Consider the following 17,127-nt stretch of genomic DNA (forward strand, 5'->3'; position numbering starts at 1 on the left):
TTCCTGGATATAGAGAAATCTACCCACTTTTATTAGACAAGAAAACTCCATCTTGTTGCTACTGCCATTACACTGACAGTTGTCCAAAAGCTTTGGTGCAAAACCTCCAATAATCTCTTCCAATATATCAGAGAATTTAAAAGGAGATAGGAAAATAATGAACTATTTTTTTATAACCTTTTTATTACAACACACCCTTTCTTAGTGTAAGTTTAGCTTGGGCTTTAGTCCTTTAATGACTTCCCTTTTGATAAGGACCCTGGATCCATGTGAAGGCCACATGTGTGCTCCCTTTAGACTTTTGCTCTGCTCATGGCACCTTTTATTGGTTTCATGCTTTCTTAGCAGTGAGCAACTCACAGCCATTCATTGTTGATTTTGCAAAAAGGGTGTAACTCACTTGAAAACAGTTGACTGTGTTTTCCAACAAACATGGTCTCTCTCCTGGAGAGCCACAAGAGTGGACAGCACAATAAAGGCAAGAACAAGATACTCCTAAGAGAACCTGTGATATGCATAAGGTGAATAATCATAAGGGACTGCTGGTTTAGTTGATATGAAAGCAAATAGATATGTTAGTTGCCAAAATTATTTTTATTTCATTATGTCTAAAAGTAAATATTGGTTATTGCTTAAGATTATGCTCATGTTTACATTGTGGGTAGGAGTTCTTTTAGCCGGGTACCCTGCATTGTACATTTCAAGTGTGTTTGGTTGGAGTGGACAGGAAGCAATGTGGCAGCTGTGGCACAAGCTTGTTCTGACTGAAATCCTAGGCAGCAGTGCCAGAGATGTGAAGTCCATGGTCTGAAATCATGATTCAAAACTCAGCAGAGTATGTGGAAAGTTAGGAAAAGAAATCTGCTCTTATCCAAGAAAATTTTCTGCTGTTATCCAAGAACTTCCCCAGTTTGGCTCAAAGCATTTAGGAGGGGCAATGCACCAGAAATTTATATTGCTCTTCTTCAGGCAGTATGTGTTAGACAGATCAACAGAGTGAGGTACTCTCCTTAGAGACCTACTGAGATGTGCTTGTCTTAAGTCCACATTCAAATAAAACAGGAAAAAAAGAAAACAAAACCATTTCTTCTACTTATATGTGCAATATTTTTCTGCTCCTGAGGAGGAATCAATTACACTTAGGTAATACTTGTAATCGAATTTAACAAAATTAAGGCTTCTGCTAACTTCAGAATGTATTGTAACCTAAAAGACATCAGAAAAAAAACCCCAAAAACCTTAAAGGAGAGAATTAAGTACTGAATTAGTGGCTCAGAAGCTCCAAGACTGACTGACTGACTAAAGTACTGAACTTGGGTTTGTGAAGCCTGATTACCTACATTCTCAGCAGCGACTGATGTCTGTTTCCGTTTAGAAGCACATTGTTGTTAGGACCAATGCAATATCCTATCCCATGGATCAGTCAATCACCCAGCCATCTTCTTCAGTAATGGGAAAAGGCAAACTGTGTCTTCATGATCCTTATGTTGCATTTTACACCATAGCAACCAAGCTGCATTAGCACACTTTTGTAGCAGATGTGTGTTCTGTATTTATGTTCAACTTCTACCTCAATCTCATAGGTTAATTTGATGTAGCATTTAATAAATGAGACCTATTAAGAGAATAATTCCTCAGCTGCCTGTATCCCCTGGATAACCTGGCTTTAAAGCCTGTGAAGGAAGTAACTGAGATAAGGAAGGTTAGGCTACAGACAAACACATAATGACTAATTCTGCTGTAAGCAGGGCACAAGCTGGACTAAGCTCCCACTTCTTGTGTGAGCAGAGCCTTGAGACTTTGTATGACCTCTGCTGTCAGCATGAAGGGAGACAAAACTGCTCATCACAGAAATCTCCTTCCTCTCAGACAGTAAAACACATTTTCTTTCTCTGTAATTTACTTTGCCTTCAACTCCATGCCATGAGCATGTAATCTGTTAGTTCAACGGCTGAACAGAATATAATCGTAAGTGAATCCACTGCGTCCTTTGAAGTAATGGAGACACTTCTGCAAGTCTTGAAGGAAATTTCTAGTTTTCATTGCCTGTGAGTGTGGCCTTAATCATATATTCAATCAGGAAATAGTCAATCATGTCTCTTGTCTATGACAAAATAATACGAGCCTTTTGTTAATTTATTAATTTGTAATTCAGTAAATCTTATTGGAATATTTTTTCTCATTTTTTCTGTAAAACTTATATACCTGCAGCAAAGGGAACTGCTGTTGGATTGATGCAATTTTATGTGATTTTATTCACATCAATTGCATTGTTACAGCAGATATTTCTTATTGCTCACAAAAAAGCTAAGTCTACAATTCTCACTCATAAAGCACTCAACTTTCTGTCACAAGTCTCTCTCTTTTATTGCAAGCAGCAGCAGATTTTACTGGCAAGATCAAATGCCATCTAAGGCCAGATCTGCCACATGGCATGGAGAGAATGACAGAGTGCAGATACTTCTTTCAGCTGGAAAGCTTGCAGGCATCATAATGGTAGTTGTTGATAATTGTGGATTCTTTATGGACCAGTAGCAGGTTGATAGTGAGTTTTTGAAGCTAGGCTGAGGCCAAGACTTAGACATGGCAACTGTGCAGTTGTTCCAGTCTGGGTGAGAGTTTGGGGCTGTCCTTGAGTCCCTCTGCCTCTTGGCTTACCTCCTCAGTGCACTGCTCAGAGGGGAGCATTTTGCCATAGCAGAGTACTCCCAGACTAGTCCTGCATTCAGGTTGCACTTGGAGCAGGGAGCCTGCTTTTGTTTTTCAATTCCTTGGTTCTACATCTGGTAAAACACTTGCTGAATTTTAAATAAAAATGGGGGCTGCTGTTTCTTATTCCCTGTATCAACAGCCAAAAAAATGCTACTTTGAAAGACAGGGGTTTGGAAGGTTTGCAGGTTTGCAGTTGTGTTAGACACCTAGGCAAGATGCAGCTGCAAGACAGAGGCTGCACACCTGTGCCCCTTTCCTCTTCCTCAGTGATAGGAAGGGTGGTGGGATCATGGCAGACAACATTTTCCTAGATCTGTGTCTCCAGCAAAAATAGTGCATGGAAAAGCAGAAAATAAGCAATCTAGGGAGAATAGGGGAGCATAATATTTCACCTAAAGCCCCCTTTTCTTGTCCCTTCCCAAAAGAATATGCATCTTCTGTGCTTTGACGCTGTGAGACAGAGAACTTCAGGACTAAATTTGAGACAATCATAGGTTGTTTCATTTTCCTGCTGTGTTTTTTAGTTTCCATCACAAAATACTAGCAAGAAACCGAGGTGCAACTTTGGCCCTTGAAGTATACCTGCCAGAGCATACAGGGTTAAGAAGGGTAGAGGGGAAGGATTTACCCTAGGCACTGCTTGGTGTTTGTGTCTCCTGTGAATGCAAGGGGTGTGTTCCACCAGAAAGCAGCCCTAGGAAAGGATAATATGCTCATTCATGTGCTGTGTTGGTCTAAGGTAACCACAGAGACCTAGAGCTTGTACAGTGCCAGGTACTCCAAGCAGTACACTAAGATAACATTACCTGGCCCTGGTCCCAGAGAATGACTTTTCCCAGAGTCAAATTGACCAAGCCTTTATTATATTACAAGATGCTTAATTTCTTACTCTGCACTAATTTGGGCTTATTGAAGAAATATATCTGGGAAACTTTCTTAGGATCTCAGATTTAAAAATCCAGTAGTAATAAGCTAAATATTCTCTTACGTCTTTTAACAACTGTAGCCTCGACACTCCTGGTTGTGACATGTACTGTGGTGCAACACCAGCTTCAGATGTAGCTGCAACCCACAGAACAATACACCCTGACGTGAGTATCACTTTTAAATACAGGCTCTCCAACATCTGCTTTACTTTTGGACAAGAGTCAAACTCTTCTACGGCCCTATCCCAGCACCACCCCCCCACAATCCCGACAGAGTTCAAGAGTGCAGCCATGAAACCTCTGTCAAACGGGATTCTTGTAGCAGCCTCCCTCCCCAGCCTGGGGACTGCACAGAAATCCCCTTGCGAGGGAGTCCCTCCCAGCCTATGCTCAAAGAAGAAGAGTTGCTATAGTAACCAGTTCTCTACCTGCACGGAATTGGCTCTCTCTACCCTCTTAATCTTCTGTGGTTTTATTAGTTCTGAGCGAGAAGCAGCTTGTCAGGTCAGGGCTGTGCTTGGTTCTGCAGTCTGGAGGAATGTGTGGAAGGCACTGGTGGGGGCAGGGGGTCCTCACCCATCAGGTGGTTGTTGCTTGCTAACTTTGCTTGCTGAAGAATGTCCTGTGTGAGGGTTGCCAGCACTGGCCTTTTGTGACAGAGTCACATGAGCTGCAGAGGAACAGGCGCTTTGCTTCCCCTTCCTGCCCCAGCTTGTGCTGGAACCCTACTGCTACCTTGTCCAAGAACAGACCTGCCACTTGCCATCTGTACCTTTCTTGCACATCCTTTGTAGCCTCACTGGGATAAATTCCAGTGGAAAAAGAAACTGAATACAGTTTCTTTTCTTTGATAGCACATTTTTGCAACTCTTCCTAGGGTTAAAAATTACTGGAAAACACTGAGAAAATTCTAAACTATGCTAAATTGTATCTTTTCCAATATGTCTGCTGTGGCCAGGCATTAGACTAATAGTTTTCTGCATTATGAATTCCCTTGTGGAAGTGTATAGCTGGGAGCCAAACAAACCTGCTGCAAGGAAAAACATTCCAGACCCACCTCTAGTTCTGCCTGTGCAACATGGACAAATTGTCTGCACAAGGTGGGGCGTGCTCCCCTGACAGGAAGCGGACTCAGGAGGGTATGATGTGGTGACTAGGGAGGGAGAAAAAAGCCACAGAAATAACTACTGTAGATGTAGTTATGGCCACTAATAATAGGCTGCAGAGCATCATGTAGGACAGAGCAGGTAGTGCACTATAACAAGGCACCAGGCACTGTCACTGCTTGTGTTAAATGCTCAGAGTGTGTGTGAAGGACCCAAAGGCATTGACTGGACACTGGGACAGACTAGGCAGGAGCAAGCCAACTAGAAGACTTCCTTCTCATGTTCATGTAGCTGCCATTACCATGATAGTAAATGGTCTATATTTAAGTACAACACAATAAAAAGATTCCAGAACACACCCACATCAATATGTTGCTTGAACAACAGCCAGTAGTAAAATAGAAATGTGCATACATTTCTAAAACATTTCAAAATTTATTATTGATCCAAATAATGAGGTAGGTCACTGACTAGTCTTAGAATGATTTGGACTTCTAAAATACCTTTTTTCCCACTCTGTTTTTGCTTGTTATGCAACAATTCACTATGCTAAGCATGCATAGCAATGGACTAATAGCAAGCTGAAATAACTGATTTGTGATGGAACTTGCAACTCCAGTACTGCTGGTTATTCAATCAAGGTGCAGTTTCCCCCTGTGTTAGGATGTAAAAAGGTGGATTCCAGATATGGTTTCCAGACACCATAGTTTTGACTCAGGTACTGATTATACTTAAGCAATTGGCATTGCTTTTATGGCATCCTGGCAGTTTCCCATTTAAGACAAAGAATCGTTTCTAGCTGGTTATTTCCTCATGGGCCATTAAGCCTCTAACAGTCAGCATAAGGAGGTGGCAGAGGGAAGTTTTGGAATCTTTGGGGAGCCAGGCCTGCAGCAGTGGTAGCAGTGGAACTCTGCCTGGGGCAAGACACATGTTCTAGGCAAGAGCTTCACCTATTCACCTCACTCAAACCCATTTGTTCCTTGCCAGTGATAACAATTAGCAGTCTGAGGTTAAAGAAAGGTCATTGAGTTAGAAAATTATTCCGAATAGACACAGTGTGATTATTCATGGTGAACTGACTGCCAAAGACTAGGTCACTGGACTTAGAGCACACACGTGGAGGGCAGACAGGGTAAACACAGAAGGGTCACCAAAACAAAGAGGTTTGAGCATTTCAGGGGCTGGCCGTGTTCTTCCTCACATACATGCACGCACAGTGATAGCCTGAGACCTAGAAAACTACAGGTCTTGTCTGTTTTACATAGACACTGACAATTTCTTAGCCTATCTGATGGGATTTAAATCATATTGCTATTTATAGGAGGAACACATAATTCTAAATTTTCTATGCTCATCTATTTTATATATATATATATATATATATATATACGTTTAAATTCTCTCAAAAGAGCAAATAACATTTTTTAAGTCAGTCCTCTGACCTAGTATCTTTGACTGACAATATCTTGTTATTGTACAGGTCTTTAGACTTTCAATAATATTTGATTGCTATACTGGCAATAATATAAAATGAGTGGAGTGGAATCAAAATCATTCAGATGAATGGCCTTCCTTCAGAAACAGTCACTGATAATGCCTGGGAGGTGAGGGTAATTTTATAGACAGCCAGAGTGATATTGTGATACACCTAAACTACCTAAACATAACAGCTGTAGACTGGTTTTTGACCCCAGAATTAAGCTGACTGTTAATTATTACCAGAATAGTGCTGTACACTACAGAGCTTTTTAATGTAAAATTTTTTAAGTAACTAATTTATTCCTAATTTGTTTCCATTTTGAAACACTCATTATAACAATTACTCATGATAACAAAGTACTGGTCACCAAGAAATTAATCTGGGTTAGAAACCCTCTGGAAATAGAATGAAACCCACTGCCTCTTTAAGCAGAGCACATAGTACTCAGTTACAGGTATTTAACAGATTTATTAATTAAATGCAACATGACAGAATTAATTTCCCCTTTCCATTCTGATGATAACATGTGCCGACTGAATTTACAAATCCAGTTTGTTATGTATTAACCAGTCATCTGGGAATCTGATTGAGTAACACAGCAGTTGTTGCAATACCAAGACTGCCATATAAATCATGCCTGAGTCCTAAGTCAATATTGGTTCAAATATTGATTCCCAGGAGAGATAGGGCTGCAGTTGAAGAGGTTACAGGTGCTGACTGAACCACTTCAGAGGGGACTGCTCCCTCTGTGCTCATTTGAGATCGACATCAAAGTGCTCACTTCAGTTTGAATTCACAAGAACAGAGCATTTGCCTTCACTTTTGATACTGACACTCTCTATCAGAAGCTAGTTTTGATGTGCTAAAATCAAAGGTATCACATCATGTTTAAGTACTAAGTTATTCAGTTATTTACACTCCAGAGAGATGTAACATCTGAGAAGAGGAGAGTGAGACACAAGAAGTTATTCTTTACGGGGTAGTAAAAGCAGGAAGGGACTATATGCAGGTACCTTTTCCTGCTTATAGATTCCTGCTTATATATTTTGCTACACGAAACCAAATGCACAAGCAGAAAAAGGAATGTGAAGTTAAGAAAACATTGAACATCAAAATGAAAAACTGTCTTCAATACTTTAGAAAATAGGAATCTCTCATCACTTGGAGGAAGCTCCAAGCTCCAAGCAGTTGGAAGGGAAAAGGAGTGCAGCATCCAACTGGTTTTTGCTCTAACAAGAGGTACTCTAACAAGAGCCACATCTACACAGCCAATCTGCTCTTCCATTGCAATACAGTGGTTTCCCTTGCTTAGCCTTGAATCCCAACTGTTCTGAGTAGGACAAGCACTGATCCTTCTGGATACGTTTCACAGTTAGAGATCTAAACGAGAATGAGTTTCCCCAGTCTCTTGGGCACTGCTGTCTGGGCAAGTCCTTAGGCAGCAGTTAGAGAAAAAAGCATGTATATTCCATTCAAACCAGTCTGAATCAGTGGACTATGAATAACGTAAGCCAGGTGCTCTAAATCTTCATGTGTTGTAGATACGCTTTTTAAGAGTAGCTCTGTAGTTGCAGTATTGACTAAATAAGTTGCTAAGAAAATGGTTTATAACACAAAAATGAAGATCCTCTTCTGAGCAATTTCAGATAAGTACATTTACATAAAAACAGCTCAACCTGGCCTACTTCTATCTCTTAGAATAGCTCATTGTTTCTATTATTTAAAGGCACAGAAAATAATTCTATGCATTACCTTGGCTTTCAGACTAACACTGTTTTCTTAATAATATTTTTAACAACTCTGTTGGAATCAATGCTTAGAGCATTGCACCACACAAGACACGATGTAAATTATAACATTTGGAAGTAAATAATACCTAACTAGGCACTGAATTCAGGCTAATTAAAATAATAGAATATGCTGAGCTGGAAGGGACCCATGAGAATCATAAAATCCAACTTCTGACTGCATGCAGAGCAACCTTAAAAAAGGCTGAACAATCTAAGTGTGTTGCCCAAATGCTTCTTGAGTAGCGACAGACTTGGTGCCATGGCCACTTCTCTGGGAAGCCTGTTCCAGTGCTTAAGCACCCCTTCAGTGAAGAACTTTTTTCTTATATCTAACTAGCCCAACAAAACATTCTCTAGGTGACATCTTTACTGTGATATGCTTTCCACAACGCCATAGCACTGAGCAGAAAATTGTCCCTTGAACTCTGTGCAGACTCTCCTTGCCATGGACACATCCCATGCATGCCGAACTGAATACTTTTGGCCTGCAGTATCTGCTGTGGTTGAGCCTCCCTACACTCCATGGAATGAAGAACAAAGCAAATTCAGTTATCCCTCCATTCTTTCTAATTGCCAATAGCTGTAAGACAAAATGCCTACATGTATCATTCCTCAGCACGTTGTGCAATTTCAAACCCCTTCCTTACAAATGTAGTTGAGAGATTGCTCTGCACAATATCTGTGCACGATTTGCACAATTGGTTCCTTTGTCCACTGGTTGACAAACTAGTGAGATGTTAAGAGTCATTTTTGCTACTGCAATCCAGCCTCTGCAGCTGAAACAAACATGGTGGTTCCCAGCTTGTTGTAGCCATATTTTTTCCCCTATATCAGTCACAGGAATTCAGTTTGCCAGTCCTGTTCAAAATGAGCTTCCTTTTTGGGACAGGATTTGGCCAGGTGGATGTCTGCCTAAGCTTCTCTTCAAACTTCTGGGCCTGGCAAATCCACTGCCTTGGAAGAGCAAAGGACATCCAGCGGTAGCATATGGGACCTCTCTGTCGTGAATTCCAGTAGGACATCAGGAATCTCAGCTATACAGCTCATCAAAACATGCCATGCCTCACAGCCAGACATCTGATGATGCACGGGGTGATTCACTGCTGCATCTGGGCAGGAGGATGAGAGTGACCACAGCACTCATTCCTCCGCATATCACTGTGGGATCTGTGCCCCAGCGGCCTGGGAAAGCTTGTGCTGCCATTTGGAGAAATGCCAGCAGCAGATTCAGCAGCAGCTTGGAGAACCAAAGCTGCATGGTACCCAATAGAATCACAGCTACATTAGGCAAACGCTGAAACAACTAATTTAGGAACTAACTTCAGGAAGTGCTGCTCTGGACCCCACGTGCACCTTTTCTGCTGAGAAAAACAAAAGATCTCCTGAGCTGCTTTGCATTTCTCAGCACCACATGAGAGCGAAGAAAGTATTGTAAGCAAGGTGTGATTGATTGTTGTGTCATTTCCTCCCCCCCCTTCTCTAGTGCTGGGTTCAAGTGGGCAATTTTGTACCAGTGACACAGCCATTACTTTATGTAGAGGATTTTCTCCCAGCTTCTCAACAATAGCATATAAGAGTAGCGTGCTTTCTGGGCATGCAAAGTATCAAAATACTCTATCTCAGCAATTGGCTCTGCTATGGGAAATAATTCTAGATCATCAACCATTTAAAGCAAAAATTTTTATAATTCCAGTTTTGCAAAAGAACAGGAAAAAGTCCTACTTAATTTTGACTCCAAGCACAATATCTGTAGGATTCCTGTCACTCAGAGGTTTTAGGACTGTTTACAGAGCATTCAAAGAAGAATAAGCTCTTCCAAACATAAGTCCTAAATTTCTTTTCTTATTCCTACACATAGATTTTGCCACACATTGTTTTGCAAGGCTTTGAAGCCTGCATTTATGCTAAATGAAGAGCCAGTGGATAAGATTTTTTTCTTTGTGGAATAATGAAAAAGCCTATTTAAACCTTTGTAAGAGGTTTCCTTCTTTCACGTGTGCATGCCAAGGCTATGGCTGCCAAGGCTATTGCTAAGAAGGGCTTGATTCAGAGATGGATAAGTTGCTTAGCTTACTGACATCCTGCTCACTGTGCAGGATGTCAGTAAGATACTCCCCATGCAGAATGTTTGAACTGTGCAGCTATCTTGTCTTGTGACTAGAAAATTGTACAAGAGGACAATTCCCTTCCTCCTGGAGGTTCATTGTTGAGAACATGACGACAAACCCACAGCCACATAGTGTGTCAACACAAGAGCAGAACCAGGCCACCTCTTCCCTGTTATTATCCTGTTTGGTTTGGGACATCCTATATTTGTCTTTAGAAGGACACCAGTGTCCCCTTACCTTCCTGGCCATTGGTGTTCCCTGGCACAGCCCCAGCAGTCCTGTTATCCCAAGGAGGTGAGAGGCAGAGGTCCAGCAGTGATGGCACCAGGTTGGGTCAGGCCATTCTGGCACTTGTGCATGACCAGTCTGTCAATGCAGCCTGAGGGATGCTGCCTCTTGCTGCCCTTCAAAATCACTCCTCGTGGCTGCATGGCTGCATGCCACAGTAAGACACTGCTCAGTTAAAGTTCAAACTGAGTTTGTAGCCAAAAAAAACAGCTCCTGGTCCCTTTCTGTCCTGGATTAGAATGACTTCAAAACAAATAGGGTGACCTCAAAAAACAAAAATAGAAGTGCTCTGCAGTCATCACCTGCCTTCCTAGAAAATTCAATTTCCATCATTTGCACCTACTGGCAAACCTCACAGGAGCTTCAGTTTTGTAAGGCTACAGAGTCCAGCAAGCCAGCCCTGAAATGGATGATTTGCTGCCTGCAATGTTTAGTCTCCCACACTGAAGCCTACAGGCTTCACCCATGTTACACCCATTTTTCCCTATTGAAAAATCATCCATCTTTGTGTAAAGTTGGTAGAGTCACAACCTGAAAAGGATTTTTTTTCTTAATAGGTATTTCATTTAGACTTTTATTGTGATCTACATCTTCCTTTCACAATGCAGAATGACTTGGGTCTTAGGATCTCCTCTGGGATTTTATTACACCAAGGGTGGGATTTCACCACAGACACCTGTCTCGGCTCAGCCCAAACTCCTGTGGGCAGTCAAGAGCACCAAGGGCAAGGTTCACTTAACCTGAAAATTCTGCAAACAACTGCTAGTTTCTTTCCTTTGGCTATTATAAGAACCCAGACTGGCTAGGTTGGTGTACACCTCTACTTCGCAGATATCTAGAATGATGATGTACACCATGGAAAGTGACTCTGAATTCTTTTTGAACAGGATTTACCCTCCTGATTATATTCTCACTGTTCACACAAATGAAGGGAAAGCTAAGCATGCCAGGAGAATGCTCTTTTGTTCCAGCAGGAGGGCCAGACTTTCTTTTGGTTTGTAACCTTTGCAGCAAGGTTTCTTTCTTTTAAAGGAGAAATATATGAGATTAGAGCCACCTAAATTCTTTATACTCCTCAACACCTTGGGTGAGACAGTCTCTGTTTTGTCCTTAAAGAGCATTTGCACTCCAGAGAGATCCAAAGTGCTCGCACAAGGATCAGTCCATGTGTTTTCCCAGTTCTGGCCCTTACAGGGGCTTTTTGGTGAGACACATCATTTGTCTTCCTTGGTTCCAAACTTGGCAATTTGTTTGTGATACAGCCCTCTGGAAACAACAGAAGACTGCCATGCACATACAGATGAAGAAGAGGTAGCAACTGCTAGAGGCAGCAACACTTAGCTGTGAAAAGTCTACTATGTCTTAATGTCAGAAACAAGCTAGGACAGAAGGGAGCTGTTGCAGATTTGCACTGGGAGGGTGGGAATGTGTGTTGGCCTGCTGGGAAGAGGGCAGAGGGCCTGTTTTCAGATGATGGCCAGGATTAGGTAGACCAGGTTGTTTGGGGAGGGATGAAGGTGTCTGTGTCTCCTTGTTTCTTCAGAAAAGAGCTAGAGAAGTATCAGCATCAGCACAGAGATTGAGCACACATGCTGCAAAGGCAGAAAGGATGGTATTTTCTGGTTTAGCCTAGTTGTTGCTTTTGGCTGATAACCAGTAAAAATAAAACTTTACTGTTATTATTACCACATTTGAGAGATCAGTGTGAAGGACAATCCTGCCACCAGATAGAGAGTAACTCAGGAGAGAATCTAATTGCTCCCTCCTATCCTTTTCTCTTAGACTGTGCTAAAATGATAACGCTTCCTTATCTGCAAACTAACAATAGCTCTGCAGCAGCATAGGAAAGTTAAACAGGCCTTGAGTCAAGGGGATGTAGAGATTACCCCTAGGCACTGACTAAAGTTATAGACCATATATATTCTTCTGGGGGAAAAAGTCAACCTGCAAAAAGAACAAGTTTTGAGGTGTTACCCACTTAAAACTGTAGTCCTGTGGCTCATCATATTCCACCTTCAAATATCTCCCCCAGGTGCTGGTGACGGGCTAGCAGGACCACAGACATGAAGTTTTTTGTCTTTAGATCAGAATGTATCCCCTGTCAATAGCAGATAATGCTCTAGCAGTGGATTTTATCAGTGCAACAACAAAAATAGGAAAGAAACTCTGACACTGAGCCAGCCATCAATAGGCAGGCACAGCATGGTGACTGATCTAACATGCCCCCAGGAGCTGTCCTGCTATGGAGAGGTTTCCTGCACATGGCAGGACAGGGAAGAAGTAAGCTGGGAAATTCCTGCTCTTTTATTTTTTTTTCAGAATCAGGTAGTTTGCAGCTGAATGGTAAATTCTTTCAAAGCATACTTCAAGGAAACACAGAAGTGTAGCTTGGAGCATGTAGTTTCCTTGCTAGAACTTCATTAACTGAATATCTCCACTGCATCATGCTAAGCAGAGTAGAATCCCTCTACTTCTTAGAAAGCTTTTGTGCTGCTAGTTACTGAAATCACAGACAATATGTTTTGCATTGTACTTGTATGATTCTCCTCCCATGCTATATCAACTTATTTAAAATATTACAGACTTCTGAGGAGGGCTTTGTTCCAAGATGTACTTTTAAAATGTTCTTAGTTTTCCTCTCTGTGAGGTGTGTGGTGTGCTCTTCCACATCCACCCTTTGGCCTTGAGAAGCCAGTCCCTTAACAAACCGTGCCACGCTCTGTTTGTTTTAGTAATTCTTACCCAAGGTCTTTATCTTAGAATCCTGTTTGTGCAGCTTTGGACAAGATTCAGTACTTGGAGGGGAGGGTGAGTGAGGTGGGAAAGATTTTTTAGTGCCTTTAGTATTTAATATGTTATCTCACCTGTGACTATTAAGTAGATGATTTACAAGCTTGTTGACACTGAGATGGTGTGAGTTTCTGCCCCTTACAGTAGATGCAAACACAACTTGAAAGAGCAGCTACAGGAGGGGTAAGGGCTACAGAGAAGTACAGTTTCCAGCCTGTGCACAAAGCGCCCAGGGAATCTTTGGAGAAAATGCCGTAGTTGGTAGCCCACTGCAAGCCCTTTACCTGCTCCTGGCAGATCTGTTCACAACAGCAGCACTCTAAAATCACATCCATCTTCTCTTGCAGCTGTAAATTCACAGCTTACAGTGCTACTTCACACAGCAAATTTACTAATGAGAGTTGTATGTCAGTCCCTGAGCAGGACACGCTTGCCGAGGCCAGGCTGCTGCAGCCTGAGCAGCCTGAGCTGCTGCTGTGGGAGCTTAGCAGCACAGTGCAGGAATGCCTGGAATGTTTCAGTCAGCAGGTACTTCAGAGATCCTTCTCTAGGAAATGCCTGCACTTCTCATAGAAGTAGCCCACTACCCCTCTGAGACAGTAACAGTGGGCTCCCTCTTCTCCCCTCCAAGCCCCACACAAATCAGAATTTTCCCTCCAGCTCCAGTGTTAACCCCAGCTCCCCTTTGTGAGGCAAAATCACCATGGGAAACAAAAATTCCACAAATCAGCAACATACCAGTGTCTTTCTAAACATGCTGTGGGTCTGGATACAACCTTGGAAGGCAGGCTGGATCATTTTAGAGAGTGATCCCCTCCATAGCTGTGGGGCCAAATTGCTTGCAGCCCATCAATTCAACAGCTTCCAACAGCCAGAAAAAGAAGTTGCTCATCTGCCTGTTTCAGGCAAGAAAAGCTATCATAGTTTTAAAGACCATGTCTGCTTTTGTAATAATCTTTCCTATGCTGTCTCCATCTTCCCCTACTTATCCAACACTGAAACACCTTGCAGACACTATGAGTTAAATTTTCTGATGAGCACTTCTCTGATTTCCTATATCTTTAAAACTTTCCACCTCTGCAAACCAGTGCTTGGTAAAAGACCTTTGTCCCTACCACACTAATCACCAGCCCAGCATATCAAGGACTTGCTCTCCAGTGTCTAGGGCTGTTGTGGGAAGGGAGATACAGTATGAAGCCTTCTTTAACATATCCTAAAAACACTTTCTGAACTATTTAACTGTGAAATGCCTCTGTCCATTGGATTAATTATTATCATTTCTGGACAGATAAAATGACTGTCAAGAAACATATTTTGCTCATTTATAATTGGTTAAAAAACTTCACTTCTAGAAAGGAAGAATGTAAATCACTGTAGCTGGCATTTAAATTGACAAAAAGGGTAGAGGAGTCAATTTGAGGGGAAATGAAGGCAGGGCTAGTTGCCAACTTAGCAGTGCAAACCTCTGGAAAAACACCCATCAATAACATCTCCTTTCTTGTCTCCAGGCTCACTTGCATTACTTGAAACAAGATGCCATCAACCAAATCAAATACTTGAGGTTCTATACCACCATCTGCCCCATTCATGAGATTTGAGTTAGGAACATACGACCAGGGACAACTGAACCACCTATTCCCAAATACCTTTTAGTCACCCTGTGCAAATTAAAGTCTCCTAAGTAAGCTGTAGATACATATCTTGTACCCAGGCAGGAGGTGCAGAGTCTTCTGCAAGAAGAATTAAAGCAAATTTCGGTGTTTCATACACAGTTGCAGGCACAGTTAACTGACTTGCTGAATATAAAATATTAATTTAACATATAAATATGAGAGGAAGGAAGAAATAAATTCACTTAACTCTAATTTTCTCTATGCTGGCAATCTACTAAAATCCAATAATCTTGATTTTCAAAGGAGAGATTCCTCCAATGTTCAACCCATTTGTTGTCACTGTTGACCTACAGCACTAGCAGAGGGCAGCTCAATTCTTCCCTTCTTCAGGCATGTAGGGCATTTGGAAAGGCTTGTTGGATAGGATGCCTCCATTTGAGTATCATGAAAGCACACCTGAGACAAGCTGCTGCTGCCTGGGGCTCAGCAGGAAAGGGGCTCTGCCAAAGCCATCGGGCTGGGGATCCCCCAGGATGGCAGTTAGGGACAGACAGAGCTGCAGGCCTGGGTACCGAAGCTGCAGCCCCAGCACTGCTGACAGGTGGGTGGCACTCCCAGCTGGAACATCCAGGACTGTAGTGTGCCAGGCAAGCTGCCTTGGCCAGGTCTCCCAAATGCTGTACCCAGAGACAGACTGTACAGAGCATGCCCTGCACGGAGAACACCACTGTTGTGCTGCAGCTACTCCTCTGGGACCCAGTGTCATGCACAAATCCTGAGCAAAGGGAGAAATCCATATGCCAAGGACACATCTAGAGAAGCACTGAACTGCAACAGGATGGGCAGAGCCCAGTCAGGTGCTTCCTGCTTGCTTTGTACTCCTGTAGGCAAGAGAATCCATCCTCAACTTTTCCCTGAAGCAAAGCTGAGTAATGGGGCCCTGCCTAGATTGCTAAAGGAAAAGTAGAGCCTGTCCTCCATGTACACTGGAATGAACTTGAGGATAAAGGTAAGAAACAGCCACCTGAGCTCTTGCATACCACTTCTGGGGCTCAAGAGAGAGTTACATCAGCAAAATTAGGGCAGCTTCTAGGTTTTATTAACTCAACAGTGCACTGACATCCACACTACAGGCTTTGTTGAACCTGCCAAGTGTGTGGTGGAGTTGATAGGACAAATTTCACTCAGTGTCTCAGTGGGTCTGCCACTGACTAGAACTTCAAAGAAGATGAAAAATGTTACCTGCTCAGACTAGTTTGCATGGAAGGTGCCACAAATGTTAGAGGAGGAGTTAATTTGACATGTCTTAACTTGTACAGAGAGAGGAATTTCCTTTAAATCATTATCAGTCTACCACTCATAAAATCTCAGATTTCTGTTTGTGCACGACACTACTTCAAACAAAGGCATTATACTGTATGTATAGTTAAAGTCCAGACTCTGGGGAACTGCAAAATTCATCATCTTCTGAGGAAATGGCTTCTAGAAGAAAACCCAGCTGTGGAGAAAGGGCAAAATTTTTCACCAGATTGGGAGAGGAAACAGAAAAATCCCTTACTCTTGTATTTCTGCTTTCTACCACATGGTGTGATTGTTTATGTCTTTCACTGCATGAGAAGATGGTTGCACAGTTGTCTGGAAATCTCAGTGCAAGGTCCTTCTGGCTCAGCACAGTTGAGTCTTGTTAATCTTTCCAAGGTCTCCCCTTTCCACTGTCTGTTGCCCTTCCTTCTCCTGGGCCATCACTGTCTGTTATTCTCTCCTGCCAAGGTCACTCTTACCTCTGTGCTTGTTCCATTCTTTCTACCTTTTCCCCCTTTCTCCTGTTACCATCTTTCATGCAAATGCCACTCACCTTCTCTGTTGTCTTTTGCTAACTTATACAGTCTTTATCCCTTTCCAGTGCAGCTGAAAGGCAGGACACTGGTAGAAATAGGAGAAACAACAGCTTTCAAACATGGCTACTGGACCAATGTTTCTGCTGTCCCTCATAAGTGGAAGTCTTTGCAAAGAGACTTTGCCTTTCTGCTGTGGGTGAAGACATTGTGTTCTCACACAGCATCTCAGTTTGTAACAAAAAGGTTTGTACATGCTGACTGTAAGAGCAGAGACAGAGCAGGAAGGGCTGGGAGGCTGTGTCAGTTTGAACTGCAGCAAATAGTACTTCCAGCTGGGAATAAGGGCAGTCCGTGGTGTCAGCTGCTCTATTTCTGATTCACAGCTCAGGAGGCCTCTATTTTCCCGAGCCTCATGTTTAGCAGGTAGCATGGCACGTGCACTTCTGCAAATGCCAAAGCAGACAAGCAATGCT

At 42.4% G+C, this 17,127-nt stretch overlaps 1 long non-coding RNA gene across 1 annotated transcript in view; it reads left to right on the forward strand.

Moving 5' to 3' along the window:
- Positions 1-17,127, forward strand: part of LOC143694343 (uncharacterized) — a 35,273-nt gene that overhangs the window by 1,640 nt on the left and 16,506 nt on the right. The window contains exon 2 of the long non-coding RNA XR_013182738.1: positions 3,719-3,803. This is a non-coding gene — a long non-coding RNA (uncharacterized LOC143694343). The remainder of the gene's footprint in view (positions 1-3,718; positions 3,804-17,127) is intronic.

The sequence above is a fragment of the Agelaius phoeniceus genome, chromosome 6 (genome assembly GCF_051311805.1).
Source record: "Agelaius phoeniceus isolate bAgePho1 chromosome 6, bAgePho1.hap1, whole genome shotgun sequence".
Classification (NCBI taxonomy): Eukaryota; Metazoa; Chordata; class Aves; order Passeriformes; family Icteridae; genus Agelaius; species Agelaius phoeniceus.